The sequence below is a fragment of the Empidonax traillii genome, unplaced genomic scaffold, assembly GCF_003031625.1.
Source record: "Empidonax traillii isolate 1590-97213 ecotype Southwest subspecies unplaced genomic scaffold, ASM303162v1 scaffold296:size1881848, whole genome shotgun sequence".
NCBI classification, from domain to species: Eukaryota; Metazoa; Chordata; class Aves; order Passeriformes; family Tyrannidae; genus Empidonax; species Empidonax traillii.
Window position 1 is genome coordinate 1,132,550 of NW_020955489.1, and position 21,011 is coordinate 1,153,560.

The following is a 21,011-nucleotide window of genomic DNA, read 5'->3' on the forward strand; positions in this document are numbered from 1 at the left end:
GGTCAAGGTACTGTACCAGTGTAGCCACAGTCCATGTGTGCACTCAGCCTCCTGCTCACAACCCCTAGATGCATCTGGGTGGCCCAAGTTATGAACCCCAAAAAACCAACAAAGGGGGCTTTTTCAGGTTGTGACCAGGCATGCCAGTCTGGCTGCACCTGAATCAGGTTAAGAGTTTACTGCATTCTTCAGCTGCATGACTGCTTGCTCCCTTAAATAGAAGGCATCCACTTAAGATGGCATGGTTTTAAAAAATAACTGCTTGAGATAAACTGGGGTAGAAAGAAACGATACACAAGCAGACCAGCCAGTCCCAGAGACTGCAACCTCTGTGAGGTAGACAGCAAAGAGCAGTTAAAAGTCTATGTGCAGTAAACTCCTAACTGGGCCCAGGTGCAACCAGTATGCCACCTCTGAGCTCGCCTTTGAACCTTTTAGCAAAGAAACTGTTCTGCTATTGGTTTAGAGTGTAAGCTACCTTTCCAGACCCAACCAGAAGGGAGAACCAGTACAACATCACCCCATTACAGAGACTTCACTGCCTTAACTATACTTGCAAATGTTACCATTTAATTCTGTGCTGAGGCATTAGAAAAACATAATCTCATTTAAAATGCTCAGATTCAGATTCAGCTTTCACAGAGCCTAATAAAGATTAAAACTTCAGGGGATTTTGAAATCTGATGGAAAGAGGCAATGTAAAAAGCATATGGCTTCTCAGCTCGAGCCCTGTGCTTCAGCCACAAGTTTCACACTTGCTCGGTCTAAGAGACAAATGAACTTGTTTCCACTTCTTTGCAATGCCTAAATCCCAATTCTGAAAATACATACTCTTTCATAAAAGCTTGACATAAGCTGCTTTATTAAGTAAGCAGGTGAGCAAGTGCTTGCTGAATTTGGTCTTCCAAACTTGTAATCCCAAAAGCAGCTACTGGTGGCCATGATACACATACATGCGAGTTACATGTTCTAATCTAACAAGAGGAGTAAAATCCACATCTGCCATAAAGTTACAGCTATTGTTAAACACAAAGTTAAGAGACTACATGAAAGTTACTCAAATCAGAGTAAACTCTTACAGGGACATCCTAGTTCTACAGAAATCAAGAATGTCACCAGCTTCCCTGAAGCCATGCTTTCAAACACAGTGTCCATATAACTATAAACCACAGAAAGAATTACTTAAGTAAGCATCACAAAAAAACACAATGTCAATGCAATTACTGTAGTATCAAATATTATGACCCAGACTTTCAAAAGAAACATGATGTGGGGGTTTAGTTGCCAATACTTTAGGCAAATTAGGACAGCGAACAACACCCACAATCTGAGAAAGAGGCCCATCTACAGGCAATCTCACCCAATCATCAGAAACAGGTCATATCTAAAAATCTTAATATGAACATTCTACAATATTACAGAATCATAGAATGGGTTGGGTTGGAAGGAACCTTAAAGATCATCTAATAAGTTTAGAATTTATTATATATTGCAGATTGATATGCAGTAAGAGTTTACAGGACATATATAATTAGTTCTCTGACATTAACTAGCGTATCCATGATGAAAAACCTCATGGAGCAAGTTGTCAGCTTTCACAAGCTAACGCTCTGAAATGCAATCACCCGCTATGTCTCTGACACCTGTTTCAATGGAAGTGCCAAAATAAACTGAATAAGACTGAGGCAGCAACCTGTGGACTGTACCTGCTTCGTCTTTGCCCATGAATGATGGTGACAAGTGACAACCACCTAAGGAGTCCCCGGTATCTCTTTTTAATGTAGCTAAATAAAGCATGAAATGGGACATGTTGTTTCCAAAGGCATGAACTGAGGTGGCTAATTCCACTGTCAAGGCAGAGAAGGAGCATAGCCTGGAGGAAGCTCCACTACAAGGCTCTAATAACTCCACCAGCCACAGATTCATGGCTCAGCCACGCTGCAAAACTGTGGTCAGGCTCCCTGCCCAGCCAATGGAGAGAAGCAATTGGTCCATATTCTGTCAGGGATTTGAGGCTGCTCCATCTGAAATTACGTTAAATGCTGTTATTATGTCAATATGCTAGCTGAGACTGCTCTTTGTTTGCTGGGATTGCAAAAGTAGATTTATAATTTGAGGGAAATCAAACATTTTAAAAATGCTTCAACTATAGATTCACTGAGGAAAGCCATTCCAGGACAGCAGATAAAACATGCATTTCATAAGCCTTCTATGAGGTGGTTTAGTTGAGAACGCAAATGGTAAATGAACCAAAGATAAGTTTGCAATCTGCACCTCCAAATAATCAAAGACAAAAAATTCAAAATTAAGACTTACAAAGCTTCAATCACAGAGCCATTCTGGCAGACTAGGAGAGTGCAGGGCAAAAAAGACACCACCATAGCCAAGTGGGCTGAGAGCTGAAACCTCTCACCTTCGTTGCCTACTTTGGGTTAAACATTTTTAGCAGAGCCATTGTGTATTCAATATAATAAAGGCTACTTCAGTTTGCCAGACTGTAGCTAATTCCAAGGGGAATGGGAGTGGACAACAAGTCTGAGCAAAGCCATCATTATAACGATATCATTTCCCACAACTCTATTTAGCCAACACACGAAGCATTAAAAGCATATTTGCATGTATTGCATCAAAAAGCACACTTTTTATAGAAAAAAAGAAGCTGCAACTGGACAACTGTAAGACAACATCTCAAATCCAGAATAAACATCTGTATTTTAGCAATCCACACTACACAAGAGAAAAAAAAACCAAAACAAAACACAAAAGTCCAATAGTATTAGTAAGCAGGAGATAAGGATACTGGTTTAAAATTTAATTGTAATACCCAGATTCAGATTTTGCTACAGTTATGTAAATGTAGGGAAACTCCATTTGCCCATACAATTCTGCATAGACCTCCCAAGATCGGGGTTCACATTTGTTCTCCTGTCACTTCAGAAAGGAACATGGATGTTTGTATAGTGTCACTGAATTCTTTGTACCCTTCCATCACCACTACTCATCTGACAGAAAACCGCTGTTGTTATTTTATACATGTAGAAAAGAGCTTGATTAATTTCACCAATTTCCATTCTCTTCAAAAACCAATGTTTCAGACATCACAAGCCACACAGAACCTGGCCTAATCAATATTGGAAGTGAGATTTTTGTAGAGAAATTAAAGGCTTGTTTACAAAAGTAAGAATATGCTTTAGGTTTGCAGAGTAATTATACTGTGTCTTCAGGATTTTCTCACTAGTGATTTCCACAAAGAACCACATGGCAAATACTTCCTTACCTTAATAATTACTCACTATTGTCAGATATACCAGCCTTGGTAATCAAGCAGTATCCAAATCTGCTAGGAAGTATACAAAAACAGAAGAAAAAAATGCTTTTTGCCCAAGGGATTTACAATCTAACTGTATATTTTATACAAAAAGGTGAAAGGATCAAGTTAATAAGGATTAACACTGTTTGAATACTGTAATGTGATCTGTCTGCATTTTTGTTACTTTTCCATGGTTTTACTTTCCTTCTCTGCACATCAGGGACAGGAAGGGTTTGGAATATACACATTATCTCTAGTGCAGCAGGAAACAACTTTAAAAGCTTTTTCTTTGATCAGCGTGTTTTATCTGGAAGTTTCAAGCTGGTATAAATACTTTACAGTTTCAGTACCAATAAATATTTACCTTTAGTGTATCTGAAAATAAACAAAGCACTACAAAACATGTATTAGTTACTCAAGAGGTACAACTCCTTTAAAATCATCTCTAATCATGCAATTACTGGCATGACTAACTTTTTTATAACTCATTAGGTACCATTTTGGCAGCAAGCCTATCTGTTGGATAACTGCACAGCTATGTCGCTTAACTTCTTCTCTGGGGGAAAGGAGAATTGCTTTACCATTTCCTATATCCAAAATTAGAAGCCTTGAAGACTCAAAGGAGAATGAGATTGGTACACAAGTGGTTTAGCTCAAGAATTTTAGATCTTTTATCAACTCCAAAAAAAAATTGCAATTAGAGTACAGTATGAACTTCTAAAATTAGGAACACAATAAAAGTCTCACTGAGTTACAACAGCCCAAGTCAGCTCATTTGGGTTTATATTAGTATGGTAATATACTTCCGAGGAGAGACGCTGTAGTGTACACTTACACAATAGTGTGCCCACAGGAAAAGCAGTTTCTCCAGCACAGAGGCCTTTTATCATCTAATAAAATTATTTTAAGCGTTAGCTTTGATATTGACGTGTCTATTTTACTCCTCACACCTTAAAACCTGCCGTGATTTTGGCCGTGATACTATTTAGCAAGAGGATTCCACAGAAGCCCATTTTTTATTGTAAGGACAGCATCTTTCATATTTTCTCAGCCTTTGATTTAGATGAACTCAGCTCTTCAGTGGGCAACCGAAGGAACTAACTGATAACGACCAAAAAGTGATTTCTATTATTTATTACGTATTTGAGACAATCGTATTACTACTTAACTCTTACTGGTTGCCTAAGAAAAATGTGCTTTAAATGTACTGGTGCTCTTAAGGTCAATTTTATGGAGTATCTAGGCATATGGTTGGTAAAGCTACTCATGTAAACTTGGGCAGAAATCCACGGCAGATTTGAGAGATGCAGGTTTTGTTTCCAAGTCTCAATCCAGAGCACTACTTACTGGATGCTGCTTATTTCAGTGGGTCACTCAGTATCCTGCAACAAATCTGACAGCAAACTTGGACTGGATTTTATGTGGCAAGAAAGGCAGGCAGGCAGACAAGACTGGTCTTTTCAGATACAATATTCAGTATATTGGCAAAGATGGTGTTATGATTTCTGGGCTTGAGCATGCTGAAACACATTTTAGATGCAAGGATTCAATCAGCACATCTTAATCTAAAGTCACTTTAAATGAAAAAAAAAGAGGTACATAGATTGATGATGTCATTTTCAGTAACACAGTGCTAATGCCTCCTCTTTGCCACTTTAAAAATTTAGATGGTGTTGATAAACAGAATATCTCTAGTTCATTCCTCTGGAATTTCATCAGCTTCTTTCCCAGCACAAGTCTGATTTTTCACAGTACTAGACAACAGTCATTTATCTGGGGTTTATGTTAGAATATAAAAAGGAACAGCAGTGCTTCCACTAACATAAGGGTAATATTTTTGGAAGGGTATTATTGAGAACGAGTCTACCACACCCTATCACAGATCTTGAGGAAGATCAGCAGACTTGCCAGAAAAGAAAGAGAGAAGGAGAAGAAAGAGTCTTTGTCACACATGCAGAAGGAAATTCCTTCAGAATCTCAAACTATCAATGCCAATAGTAAAAACACAGTCATAACATTTCCTAGGGTAAGGACCTCTTTGATCATAACAATCTTATAGGGTGGGTCAAGGTTAGCTTCAGGTAACTGAGAAACGAGATTGTTCTAAAGCAGCATCCAACTGCCTACATCCTGGTTTTCTTCACCAGCTGGATGGAAAACATGACAACCTAAAACCAAAATAAATTAAATACATGGGAAAATTTGTGTCATTCCTTTTTCCTAATGGGACAGAACAATGCTGGGATAGCATCATATTCACACACAGGACTAAAAAAGAAGCACAGATCAAAGCACATATCACTCAATCTCTCTCTTTGAAAGCAACAGTTTGTTAGGAGAGAAGAGGCTATTTGGCTAAAATGGGCTAATTTCCCAATGATGGTCACTTTCCATTTGTTCTGATATGCAACCTGTGAGATAAGGACACATAATGCACAGCCTGGAAGCCTAGCTTGCTCAGTGAGCTGCAACGAGGAACACCATGAAGGGACAGCTACCACACTTGACCGGTGAAGTTCCTACCAAAGGCCAATGCCTCCCAAAGTTTAAGGGCCAGCTACACAATCAGCTTCTGGCTAGAGCAGGAAATCCTGCTCTATGGGCTGATGAAACTTTTGCACTGCTTAGTTGTTGTTTACCATCTCCATTTCAGCAGTTTATTACTGAAAGGTTGTTCATTTGCATGCATTCCCCAAAAGACAATCTATTAAAATTTCAGATCTCTACCTCCTCCAATTCATTACACAGCTGGAAGAATTCAAAAGTAAATTTTCAGAGCAATAAGGTTATTGACTGATTCGTGCCAGAAAAAAAAAAAAAAAAAAAAAAAAAAAAAAAAAAAAAAAAAAAAAAAAAAAAAAAGACAAATTTCTGCAGCAAAACTGAGCACTTAAAGAAAAGAATATGTGTATTACAAATGGAAATCTGACTATTCAGGAGGACTATAACCTCTCATATATAAGCAGTGTATGCTTCCTGTAAAGCCTGGTATCAAAGTCTTGTGGGTCTTTGGTGTCCAGTGTTAAACGGATGGCTAGTGAAACCCTCAGCAGTTAGACAGGAGGTAACAGCATCATATTCAGCATCCTTATTGGCAACAAAAGACGGAACTTGGACTGTGAAGAAGTGCTCTTCCAGTGTTTTTCTTTCCCTGCCATTTCTGATGGGACACAAGCACAGACATGTAACCCAGGCCTTGTTGCAGCCCGCAGACATGACACAAACCTTCCAAAACACGCACTCCTTCCGTAAGAGGCTTAGCCAGCAGATGCAGCTTTACAGTATCCACCAATTTCTCTACATTTAAAAGAAAACCCCCAACCACAACAGGTCCATCCTCTGTACTGCTACTTTTTGTTAAGAGTGCATTATACTTTTTGCATACTCCAAGTTCAAATAAACCCACAAACACAAAGTGAAACTTTAAATAAAAAGGCCAGTAATGGCATGCTTTAGCAAGAAAGGAAGGCATGCCACAACCTGATCTTGATTTTCTGCCCTTGAACTCTTGCATTAATTATAACAAATTACAGGGAGCCCCACTACAATTTATAAGCACAATAAACTCCCTTACAACTACCTATAATTTTATCAGAGTTAATCCAAATACCTAAAGAATTATACAGCACAAAACTCCAACATGCCTTCTGGAGCAAAAAAAACAGGGGAAGCCATATTCTGTTTTCTTCTGAGCCCTCTCTCAGCAAAGGCTACGTTTGGTCTTTGCAAACTGGAATCCAGCAGAGCCTGATGACACCCTCATAAAATTCATCTGGAGTGGGATGGCTAAAGTAAAGCAAAGCAAAACAACGAAAATTATGTAATGTGAAAAAAATCTGTATTTTGGCATTTTCAGCTGAAAAAAACCCTCCATTCAATGCAAGCATAAATATTACACACAAATACTAGAATAAAAAATTTGGAGTGAAAAGTTTGTTATCTGCACATTTTTGAAAAAAGCAGTGTATCCATTTGGTTTGGGTTTTGAGCACGTGCTAAAAGTATTATTGTCCAACATGGCAGACCTACTACCTTTGCACTACTCACATAGTTAGGCTTAAAAACACACTCAGCTATGTGCTCATATGTCCTGAACTAGCAAAACACTCGCGTTTGGCTACAGAGATCCAAAGGTTACAGTACAGGAGATTTTTTTTTTTTTGGTTTAGCTTCACTTTGACTACCAAAAAAACCCCCAAAAAACCAATAAAACAACAACAAAATAAATAGAACTGACTTGAGTAGGTGAATTGCAGCAATGACACATACTGCTTTTCACACACAGACCTCAACAAGGTTGGGGTTTTTTTGAGTGCAAACCCGTAAGGTCTCACACAGCTGCTGCCTCCACCATCATCACCCTTCTGCTAACATGGTCTCCCCCATTCCTGTAAAGGAGAAGGCTCTTCCTCCTTGCCCCTAAGCTGTGCGTGGCAGAGGCAGCAATCGCTCTGGTGTGGGACTCTGGATAGTAAAACAATTCTACAAGCCGTCACCCGTCCTTTGCTGTATGACAAAACACGAGCTCCAACCGCATACAGGCTTCACCTATATATAGGTGCTCACTAATACAAGCCAGCATGCAGCCTATGTGTCACTTCCCACTTGATTACTCACATCCTCAGAACAGCAGGTCCCCCACACACAGAGCAACTCATGCGCCCAAATCTTTAGATGGCATAAAACAAAAAAAAATCCGTAAATGGCAGCTGTGAAGATTCGTCCTCAGAAAGGAACAAAAATGAAAAGATGAGCCGCAGCTATGTATGCTGAAGACTTCTGAACCTTATGGGGAAGAGGAGCACAGCAAAATCTATTGTACTTTCCTGATTTGGAACTAGATTTTGTCAAAAATTACATTAGATCCCAAAAAGTTAATAATAGCCAAGACTTTCTTCCTTTATTCATATGTGCTGACTCAGTTCAAAATACGCTGCTCCTTGCCCCGAAAAATCAAGGCAGCTAACCTTCAAGCTGTAGCTAGTTTGGGAAAAGGTGGTTTAAGTTACATATGGAAGCAATATGAGTCAAGAGTTTGAAAATTCTCCTGGTAGTCAGCCAGGTTAATGGTCAAGCAGGTTAGAATATCATGCTAAAAAAATGTGATGAGTTAACTAGAACATATGTATACTCTACAATGCTGAAAATAAATAAATAGCTTATCTTTTAAATTGGGATTAAGTACATATATAACTTTTCTTTGTACCCAAAACAAACATGAAGACTTCTCATTTCCCCTTTCTCTCCCCGTCATTGTGCCATTTGGAACAATAAAATCAAATCTATGCACCACATATGCCCCTTTTCATTTTTTAACATATATATTTTAAATATTTTCCTTCCATTCAGCTCTAAAGTCTAAAATGACTCAAGTCCACCAGGTTTGTCTGGCTGAAGGTACTGCTGTGCACTGATGCAAAAGCTGAACCAAGTGAACGCATATACCAGTGAACTGGTATGCATAAGCATTCATAAGCACATCACAAAATAATTGGTGGTGGGTGCAGAGCAGCATGTAAGTGTATTCAGGTGTTACTTTATTCAAAGAGCAAGTGAACAGGTTCAAACTTACAAAAGTATGTGTGCTTGACCTGAACTTTTAAAAAAATAATAAGTGCTCTGGTAGCCTGCAGTGAAACCTTGTTCATGAATTTATAGAGCTCACTTACAAAACGCTATCAGCGAAACCTTTAGGCAGTATCCCAACCTCACATAATCAATATCTGAGAAAGCTCCACTGATTTATTGGAATTTTGCCTTGTAGGGAGGTAAAACCTAATCCATTGGCTACTGCATTTTACAGTAATCTGTCCTGGCAATAAAGAAAACACTCCTTGAAATGTGACACAATGAAGTTGCTGCCTATCTATAGGTCATCAGTACAACAGCTTGTATTCCTGTGAAAAGATTGTTGAAACACCTACATTAGTGCTCACTGCCAGCGGAAAACAGGAAAACTCAGGTTGCTTCCATCTCCCAGAGAGTTCATTGATTCTAGTGTTTCCACAGGAATAACTGAAAACAGTCACCCCACACATCAGTAAATCATGCAATAAAACCACAGCCCGGGAAGTTGTAGCGACCCAGTGAATGCAACCCTGCAAAAGTGAACACAGCTCTGATAACAACAGGAGGTTGCCAGAGAAATATGTCAATCAGTGCCCTGTTGGTTGGGTAAAATAGATCCATTTCATGAAATGAATAATTATTCTTTGTAAAAGCTTCAAAAACAGCTGAAGATATCAAGTGCAAAAGCAGCTGCCAAAGATAAAACAGTGAACCAGTAAACATCTCACTGCACAGGAATCTGACATCTTCCGACATCGAGATTTCTGCCAAATTCTTGTTGAGATTTTCAGCTGCAAAAGGGCCTCCACACAAATGCTTCTTTTAAACACACTTGGAGACTTCAGGATTGTACTGACATCCAATGGCAGCTCCTTTAGCATTATACCTTGCCAGCAAAGCAGAAGAAATATTAAAGGTATTCAGCTGCTTGAAAAAGAGTAAGTTTAGAACTAGTTTTCAAAATTTATGTCTCGGCTATAAGGGAGGGGAAAAAGTTTGCTCCAGCCTGCAGTATAAACTTCAAAATTCAGTAAATTTCATTGAAGACTGGCAGTGCTACTAGAACCAAGACTTCCACTGTCTATTGAACTCTCAAACTTTAAGAAGTAGTTAGAAATACTAATCAAAACCCACAGATCTGTTTGCTCACATGCTGCTGCTACTGGCTTGATCCTCCTTCTGATGGTCTAGGCAAATTTCAGACATCTATCTGGGACTTCTAAAGAGTAGACCAATGAGCCACAGTTCCCTTCTCAAAACACACAGGAGAAAAGAGAGAATGAATCACCTGCAAAAGTGATGCTCAACAGAGGAATCCTGAATCATGCTGAGGAAATGCCCATTTCTTCTCACTGACTACACAGGAAGTCTAGAGCAACCTTCCCTCTTTAAGGCTTCATCAGGAGAAATTACGTGACTGAGACAGGACCGATCTGTGTCATGAAGACTTTATGTAGTATATTCCCTAGCAGTCTGTATTTCCCTAAGGAGAAACTGCCAGTCACTGCTACTGCATCACATGGGAAGACAAACAGAATACTAGCCCCAGTTTAGGTAACACGAAACAGTGCCTTAAACTACACTGGGAGACAAGTCAGCAGCAGCAGCATACCAGTCTGTGAGGTACACCATAATGTTGTGCGTGCACAGTGCTCCCTAATGAATGGGCAACCTCATTCTGCGATGACATGCATGGCTACTACACCTGAAGGGGAAAAAAGGCAGTCAGGTAGTTTGCAATAGACTAAATGACAAAGGCGGTGAGTGGCAGGGTTCATAGACTAGAGGAGGAATTATCCTTTTCATCTTCATTTGAGGAGATGCATAAAGGCTGATGGGCATTTCCGTGATTCAAGCAGCTAGGGATGACAAGTGTCTTTCCTTTTTTCACTTTTTTCCTCCTTTCTCCTGTAAATCAAAAAGTTTACGAGAACATGTATTTTTTTCTTTGGGAAAGCAAAATCATTCTATCATAGTAACTATCTCTATAGCTGCTATACTAAAATTTCATAGAAGAGGAGGAGAACAGATGTTGTGTATTCAGTGTATTTCAGAATAACTCCCAGGCTTCTTACTGTTAGCCACAAGTGAGAAATTAGAAACAGATACCTGTTGGTAGATTCATAAACATGCACAATGCCTTCTCCCAAATAAAGATTTGCTTAATAAGACCCTAATGTAAACAGGTGAGAAACAAGCTTTCAAAAGTTGGGCAGGGCAATTGCAAGTGAAGTGGATGATAGTCTGTTCCTCTCTCATAAGCAAACAAGCACCACTTGGCCTTTACTTTGAAACTTTCTCATTTATGCAAATGTTTTATCTATTTAATGGGCAACAAGAGTTTACTTTCTGATTCTCTTTCTTCTCCTCAATTAAGAAGCAAGAGGAAGCAGTTCTAGTACCAGCATGATACTAGAATTCCACAGGCTTGTTTATTTTCATAAAAGTGTATTAAAATAGGGGCTATTTTTAGGCTCGCAAATTACTTCTCACATCTCTTCCATGATGCTGAAGACCAAGTCCTCTGCTCTGTGCAACCTATCAGTTCAGAGGGACGCCTGTATATATAACATTTATACTGATGCAATGTAACAATACCCCCATAAAACTGAACAGCACCCACTTATCAAGCGCTTCCAGATCCTTACCTTTGGCCAATTCCAATGGGAGACGCTATTAACACCACCTATGAGCTCAAAATTAAGGCCTTTGATGTAGTTTGAGAACACGAAACTGAAAAGGCAATGTAACTGATGCCCTTTTTCCAGCACATAGTAGCATTCCCACTTGAAACCAATATTGTCCTTACAAAAATTTTTTTAAGCATTGTAACTACTGCATAGCAAAGCCAAGGAACCACATTTCTCCTGCCTCTGCTGCTGTTTCAAATTTTTAAGGTACAAGAAAACCTCAACTACTGTAATCTCTTCTCAGTGCTCTTCCCAATGTCAGTAGTGAAAAGGAGATTAGATTTTTAAAAAACTTTAAAGTTTATTCTTGGTATATGCACACCAGGAAATAAAACTGTACTTCACCCCCAAAATAAATGACATTTAATTTAGTCCAAATTATCTTTTCTCTTCATGTGATGGAGAGTTGCCATGAAGTATAAACGAAAGGAGCAATTCTGCCTGACACAGTAGTTGTGAGTAAATTTTCTTGTAGAGTTTAAAAGCATAAATAAAACTAGCAAGGCTGTGTTGTTACATACAACTTCTGACAAATCCTTCAGCTGTGTAAGCAGAAACTTACTATCCCTACGCTCGTGCTCTTCCCTTAAGACACTATGTGGTCCAAAGAAAGCAAGACATAATTTCCCATTTCATTCCAAAAAGTAGGTAAGTTGCAGTTTTCATTAGGTTGTTCTACTGCCAATTACAGCAAAATTTAAAATCACTTTTCAGCACTACTTAAGATAACTGGCTACTAGCATAAAACAAGAGAAGGGGACACATTCAGATCATACAAGCAAGCTTTCAACAGATTTTCTATAAATGCACAGGCACACAAAATAGGTACTCCTAACAATACAGCTAGGACTATGCAATCATATCTCTGTGTGTGGCACTGGGAAATCTGACAAGAGAAAGCCGAGGACCAAGAAGAGACAGGACTTAAACAGAAGAGAACTGATGCTCTATGTTGACACAGTGCTCCACCTGACGTAAGTGCTTGTCACCAAGCAGTGGTCAGGACAGCTTCCTCATGCTCTGAGAAGAAGAAACAGCAGGTGTGACTCATCCTAACACACATCTCCACACACAAACCAAGCTCTTCAAGCAGATATCCATATTTCTAGCCTCATCACCATTTCAACTGTCAGATATTACAAAACAAATATATAGGCCACTTAAATAGTTTTTGTTTCCTTGCAGGAAGGCAGAAGACTCCTTCTCCTGCAGCAGAAGTTGGTAAGACCTTCAAAGCAAGTTTCAAAATGCTTCATATATTTCCTTCTCTTTAAGGATCATAAAATGTCTCAAGTATTAGCTTCAGTCTCATGGACCTTCAGCTCTTCTTTCTGGAATCAAAGTTCAATCTTGACTGCCTTTATAATCATGACACATTTTTATCACAGTGGTTTGCAGCCGTGTCCTAATCATAAACAGTCACTTCCTCTGGTGACCGGGAATAGGACATGAGGAAATGGGATGAAGTTGCTGTAGGGGAAGTATTTACACAGGGATTATAAAACAGGGACAAAACAGGGCCTGTTGCGATAAGACAAGGGGTAATAATTTTAAACTAAAGGAGGGTAGATTTAGTCCAGATATAATGAAGAAATTATTTACAGTGAGGGTGGTGAAGCCTGGAACATGGCCCAGAGAGGTGGCGGATCCATCCCTGGAAACATTTAAGATCACATTGGGCACCCCGATCTAGCTGAAGAGGTCCCTACTCATTGTTGGGGGGGTTGGATTAGATGTCTTTTAAAGGTCACTTCCAGCCCAAACTACCCTATGAGTCTTCTGTGATTCTAAGTTCAGATTGGACATTAGGAAAGGGTTCTTCATCCAGAGGGTGGTCAGTCACTGGAACAGACTCTCCAGAGAAGTGACTACATCACTAAGCCTGGCAAAGTTCAAGGAGTATCTTAATGATGCTTTAAATCATATGATTTAATTTTAGGTAGTCCTCCCTGGAGCAGGGAGTCAGAGTCAATGATTGCCATGGGCCCTTTCCAGCTTGAAAGATTATGTGATTCAATGAATCCTCCTCTGTCCTCCTGTCCACATCTACACTTTCTATCCATCTGGCTCCTGCACTTTTTTAATGGATGCACAACTAATGTATCATCATATCTGAAGTACTACAGGCCATGAATTGAACCCCCACAAAGCCATACTACTATTGAAGAATGATATTTCTTTGTTTGGTGAAACCAGGTATTCTTCTTCCTTCTGATTTTTGAAAGCTATAGAGTATTTGGAGTCATACTTCTCATGCTTTTGTTTCATTGCTCTTTACCAATCCAGTCTGAGTTTTGTTTTGAACATCTAAAAAAATCTCAGACTGAAATTCCTATCATTATCTCATTTCAAGAGCTTCAAAGTTTAGGGAAAAGCCTAACATAATAAAAATCACAAGCATGCACAATAAAATTGTTATTTCATTCTACCCAGATGCAGAATTTTGCAAAAAAATCTGAATCATTTATGGTTCTCAACCATCATAAAAGCCAACACAGTTGTCATCCTCCAGCAGGAGTCAGCAAGAACTGCTCAGCATTCAATGCAAGCTCAAGCCACTCAACCAACCTATGGGTTCAGTAAGTGTCTCCAACAACACAAATGCCCAGGTGGACAAGAAAGGAAGATCCTAAGTGCCTTTTCCCAAGTGCAAATGCCTCCACTAGCATGACTGGCATGAAAGGATTCGACCTGGACTACCTAAGACCAGAGAGGAAGCTCCCCCACTATGTGTAAGTGGTGTAACATTACCATGTGAGAAGAACAGAAACTCAAAATGCAGTCTTTGCTGCCATTTAAAAGGGCCCAATAAAAAAGTCTAAAGCACTCCAAAAGTATCTGTTCTACTAAAATTGAATATTTTCAATTAGCTCCCATTAGGAAAGCAGTGTGTTAGAACACGTGACTTAGCCCTTGAACACAAAATTAGTATTATTTCCTTACAATCAGATATAAATGTGAATCTGCCTAATGCCAAGACATTCCTGTTACAACATTTCTAACCATCACAGCCATGGCCTTCAAAACACACTAAAGCAAGAATGCAGGCTGAAGTATCCTACACTGTATTTATAGTTATGCAACACTACTTTTTAGAGTTGCTACATATGTACTGCCCAACCACACACATGAAAACACATTCACTTTCTGGTCTAAAAGCACAGTATAATGTAATAGATTAGATCTAAGCATCAACAGTTTCTTAAAATATCTGGCACAAAGAGCTCAGCTTTCAATAACCAACACACAGAGAACAAGCTCCCCATTCACTGAAGAAAGTCAGCTGGGAGAAGGGTTTGCCCTCCTCAGCAAATATTTTATAAACAGGGAATTAATGTTGAATCTTCGGTCTGCCTTGAAGGAGTTCTTACTTATAAGTCAAAGTTTAAACATTCACTAAAATACACATCCAAAAAGAACCAACTCAAGAATATTATTGAAAAGCAAAACAACACATATGCTGCAATAATATGAACACAAGAAAACCTAAGCAAATACTGCACATTATTTGTTGTTGCTGTCCTGAAAAAAAAAACAAAACAAAACAAAACAAAACATGAAAGCTAATTATCAGCTTGTTTACAAGGCAGGTACAAGCCTAATGTGTGCGTTTTATGCTGTAGTAGCCACTAATATTAAAAAAGTCTAATAATTACATCAAAACAATAAAACCATCAAAGGAGCACCAAAATGCAAATATCCCAGACTGTCTAAACCTGGGTGGCCACCCAAGGCTCTCAGGACTCATCCAGCTAGCATGCAGCTCCAGAGCTGCTCCCTTGCCTGGGCTACATGAGCCCAAATTCCTGCAGCTGGAAGGCACGGGGGGGGGAGAATAAAAGAAAAAAATATTAAAAAGGCCAAAACTACCAAGTTACTCCAGGACCCATTCACAATCTTGTCCAACAGAAGGGAGCTGGGATCCCTGGGGACTCAAGACTCCATGGGGGTTCACAACTGCCCCCACTTAGCAATGAATTCCAGAGCTTGCCTTTCTCCCAGCCCTGGGAGATAGGGTGTAGTTCCAGTCATGAGATGATCAGCACTGAGACCATGAATAAGACTGGGACCTGCAGGGTCAGGCACGCTGGCAACTGCCATCTGTAACCAAAATAGAATTCTGTTCCAGCATAAATTTCTTTGCCTTAAATTGATTTATAAAATTTCAGCCCCTAGAGTTCTTTCTTTTTATGCCAGAACCACTGGCATAAAAAAAAAAATCCTATGGGTCTATCAGTGGTGTAGTAACAAGCAGAGCCACACAACCAGTCAGAGTCCTTTGCTTCAGGCAAACACAGTCAAGGATGTCTGGAAGAAATCCGATGGTACACACTGTGCTGTTTTTTCCAACGCACTGTGATATACAAAATAATTATTTTGGACTATGAACCACCGTGAACTTAAAGGTACAAATAGAGACTTCTCAGACAGCCACAAGCTGCAGGTGTGACCAACCATGAAAACCAAATCAGCCTCATGTACCTTTACAACCTTAACAACCAAAAGAGTTCCACATCACTAAGCTTGCCACAAAACCAGGCTGTCACAGGAAGATAGATATATCATATCCAGCCTTAACACAGAAATTAAAAGCACAGTGTAAGGTACAGTGACTAGTAGAAAAGACAGCAGTGACTGGCAGAAAACTGCAGCTGATCAGCTGATTGTACTTGTATTAAAAGCTAGCAACACTGCAGGATGTGAAACTTTATCCTGTTCCAAAAAAAAAAAAAAAGGAAAGCATAGCGGACTAAAAGCAAAGATAAGCTCAACTAGTGAGATATTTGACAAGGACTTTTTTGAGGGGAAGGAAAAAATCCAGGATTTGTTAAAATAGATTTGCCAAAACATTTTTCACTATAAATATGAAGCAAGCACTAATTTTTCCCCCTCTACTTTATCCTCAAGTGATTTAAAAATTCATACAGTCCTAAGAATCTGTACGCTTTAGAAGAATGTCTTCACTTAACACTTGTACAAAAATAAAGAAAGCGAAAGACAGGGAATTGTGAAGAAGAAATATTTCCTTAAAAGACAGACAGAAAAAAAAAACAAGATGGTGAAGAAAAAGGTATGGAAACAAAATATCAGAGAAAATAAATGTTCGCTTAGTTACAGCAGGATGAGTTTGAGGCTGATTTTTCACAGATCCCCCAGAAAAGAGGCTTGGGAGCCACATGCTCTAATTTTCCACCTGCGAGCACATTCATTCCCACACTTTGCAGGTGCAGCCATCCCATTCCAAACACTGTTTCCTTTCACAGGAAAGCTGTACAGCACGTTCTTCTGGGAAAATGCAGAGCTGACAGCTGAACTAGGGGTAAAACGTAGCACAGTGCAGATGCTGGAATATGTCCCTCCCTACAGAACTGTGCATACCAGACCTACCCTGCACAGCACCATGGAGACCCAGCCCCAAGGTGGCCACCCACACTGGGAACTGCTCTCATTCCACAGGATTATGTGCCAATCCGCAACAGCACAAACACCACTGGATATTACTAAGTACGAAGCACATAGTAAGATACTGAAAAAAGAAAAACAAACCAAAGCACACCTTCATTCTTTCACAGGAGGCTCAGCAGTATGATGTGCTAAGACACAGGTACTATGGGGAGCAAAATGTGACTTCAGTTTTCCCTTAGAGCTATGGTAAGGGAGTGGAGGGGAAGAAAAAGGCCATGGATTGTCTGATAGTTGTGCAGAAAGCAGCATCGCACCCACATTTTCAGAAAGCCACAAGAGTGTGTGGGTTCTCTGTTTTTGGAACAAGAGCACAGTGAAAGCAAGCTTGTTTACTTTACACACTGTACAAAGACATTTTTTTTTTAAATAAATGGTTGAAAGGATGCCTCTTCTCTGAGGAGTTAGCAGAAAATAAAAGGCAGATTTATATGTCTAATCTATGCAAATATCTACTCTACAGGGCATCACAAAGACTGCTTTTTATCAGACAGTATGCAGATCCCAGGTGCTTTAAATATGCCAAAAACACGCACAGCATCTCCACCTGTGATGGCTGCTCACTGAGAACAGCTGGATGACTAAAAAGAGGTTGTCTAAGTAGCCTTCCATGAAAAATGCCTTTTGCTAATGTGCCAATCCCCATACTCCCACCCAAATTACCCCTGATGTAGCTGCCATTGAGTCTGAAGAGGGAGGGTTTTGGTTTATTGTTTGTTTACGTTTTTAATTTGGTTTATCACAAATTCTTCTAAAAATTTTCAAATTATAGCAATAAAAATATGGTGAAACTCCTACTGACATCTTAAGAAATTATCATGGGGTTTTAAATAATCTGTGGAAATGGAAAAATCTGTGGGACCGGGCACCAATAGAATGCCATGACCAGCAGTCAGGGAGATACTGGAGTCACTTAGATCTTGGAGGAGACAGGATTAAGACAGGCAATATAAACAGATGAGAGCCTCAACTCAAGAGAAAAGAAACGGAGTAGAAAGAGTAGAGAAGTAAGAGGTCTAGGGGGCAGGAAACAGCTTTCTTAGGAGAAGACCTAATTCTGAGAGTACAATGCTATGACATTGAAAGTAAACAACATTTTATGTCATGGCCATTACCAGAAAGAAAAGACAGGTACTCTATAACTGGTGTCAGCTTTCTCTAAGTTCCCCTAGGACAGGCCAAGAAACATGGCTACCCTGAGAAGCCTTGCCATACACACTCAGAACCACGAACAGAACAAGACTGATGATGTCCTGCTGGTGCTTCTTACCCTGTCCCAATGATTCACTTTGCCCAAAGAGGAAAAAACACCCATACTGCTAATGTTTGCATCTTTAAACAAGTGTCAGTTTTATTAAGAAAGAAGGGAAGAACTTTAAGCTAGAGTCAGATCTGATCTACTAAAACCAATACAACGTCCCCCAGAGTACTCTTTGCCTCTTTTTTTCTTGCAGGTCTCAGAAGTTGGCTTCATAGAGCTTATGAGCGGAACAAGCTGCTCTGATAATATTTTCATTTTCTTTCCCAAGGATCCTACAGGTCCTTCTTTCTCATACTATCAAAAATACCTATTAAAAATCAACTACAGGCACCCCACATTAAGACATGGCAGTACTTCTGTTTATATGACCGGTTCCTACAGCTCTACAGATCCTCAATTACCAATTACATGGCCAGACCAGGCAACCCATTCACTTACTCAGTCACTCAGCACCCACCCACAATTTTAAATTATGAGGTCATTTGGGCACAAACTGAAATACAAGAAATACTTTCTAAGCATAAACCCCTTCCTTCATTGCAACGGTGACTGAACAATGGAACAGATTTTCTGGAGAAGGTATGGAGTCTCTCCCTCCATGAATGTATTTAATACCCAATAGGACATAGTCCTAGTGCAATCTCCTCTAGCTGATCTTACTCTGAGCAGACAATCTCCAGAGGTACCTTCCAACCTCAGCCATTCTGTAAGTCCTACTTGCATTTCACTTCAGCAAGTCAACAGACACTCCCACCTCTGTGAAGGACAGCAGTGGCTCCTTTCTACATTACTATTTCACTCCTCTCCCAGCATGTCACACGCAGACAGGTTTCCATAGAGTCTGTTCCACACTGGGGGACATAATGCTTGGAGCACTGTTACTCACCCTTATTTCTGCATCCACACTTGGATTGTGCAATACAGGAAGTTGCCAGCAAAACCACGAAGAGTTCCTGACCACTACCAACACCTGAAGGCTGCTAAAGTCCAATGGCCTGCAGGCATAGTTAGCTTTTTGTACTTCCAGCGGTAATGATAAATGTAAAGGGGTTATGCTTTTATAAATATTGGCTTATTTGCACTGGGATTCTTCCTGTTGGTCCCAATCACCGAACAATAGCAGAACACAAAATGGTCCACAGGTTGTCTTGAAGAGTCAGATGGTCTTTCAAATAAAAATGATTAAGGAACACTACCTCAGAGCCACTGACTGATACCCTAAGAAACACTTCTCTCAGCCATCAAAACCCAAAAGCCTTGGATAATTTTCTCTTTTTGCGATGACAGTACATAAGGAATAGAAGGTTGCAGTCACTGGAAACAGGAAGGAATATTCAATTCAGCAACAAATCCATCGAAACCAGCCATCAAGTCTATAATCCTACAGATCAGAGGCAGAGTAAACCAGCTCAGGAAACCAAGTCCCAGGTTTTTGAGTGCTTGTGCATTATGTCAGTGTTTGTGGAAGCATTCTCAGAAGACTTTTCATCATGTTCAAGGAATATTAATCAACCCCAGAAATTATGGAGTCTACAATTAACTAAAAGCTTGGGCTGAGAGATTTGGTTTCACCTCAAGCTCCAAATATGGCCAAGCAAGCTCAGGACTGGAGATGTTTCCACTGAGAGAAGGTTACAAAGGTTCACTGGTAGCATTACTGTCACCAGCTTTGCAGCTTCAGCTTTTGGTGATGGTTTTGTTTTGGGGTTGAGTTTGTTTTGTGGTGGTTCTGTAGCTTCCCAGGAGATGAAGTGTCTCATCACAAATTTTGCATTTAAGACAGATTTGTCATTTGTACCTAAATATAAGTCAAATGCATAGGCACTGAGGGGGTGAGTCCAATGCCTACCTCAACATTAGATGTAATCATATCATGATCAAGCCTAATCCAAAAAACAGCCAGTATCAAATTAAAAACAAATGTTTAATCAGTTTACTAAGAGCAAACAAAGCCAAAAAAAGCCCTACAAGCCCCCATCCATCTGTCTACCTAATCGTGCTGTAGACTAAGCCTTTCTCTGCCATTTGTTTCAGAAGGGTCCTCCGTGTCCTCACCTTTCGTTGTTTCAAATATAAATCCACCTATTGCACAGTTGAAGGTTTGCTGCCATCACACCATCTACAGTGCAGCAATTCCACTTCACAGAATAAACAAACAGACCTTAACAGGCTATTCTGTATCTGAAATCCACTAGTAAACTGCTGGCATTGCTACAGACATTTAAAGAAACATAAGAGCCACTTATAAGACTCTGCAGCTTATGTTATCAATCACTTCAGAAAGAAAAACAATTCAGCAGCCACTCCAATTCAGAGCGCTGTGAAGTTCAATTGTCACTGAAATGTTTTGTTATTACCAACCTGGGCAGAATGAGCAAATATACCCCTGCAGGTGAGCTATGAATGAGCAATCAGCACTGCAGGCTGCAGCTTGAAGAGATAATAGCATCCAAGTAGCTGCAATGCTTCCTTACACACAGCTAGGCCAGGATTGGGCTGACAATATGAGCAACAGAACATTTCAGACATTCTGTCTGCACGTTATATAATTCTGAAGGAAAAGAATATGAGGCTTTCCTCTCCCAATGCATACAAAACAGGAAGGTACAGATACAGTCAAGCATTAATGTTTGGTCTATTAGCAGAGATATTTAAGTTTTATGTTGCTTTTATCCCAATGTTTGGCAAGAAATCAGCATATACAGTAGTCAAGGGATGG

At 39.7% G+C, this 21,011-nt stretch overlaps 1 protein-coding gene across 1 annotated transcript in view; it reads right to left on the minus strand.

Moving 5' to 3' along the window:
• PTPN14 (protein tyrosine phosphatase, non-receptor type 14) overlaps window positions 1-21,011 on the minus strand; it is a 69,609-nt gene that overhangs the window by 39,840 nt on the left and 8,758 nt on the right. The gene's annotated exons all lie outside the window — the stretch shown is intronic.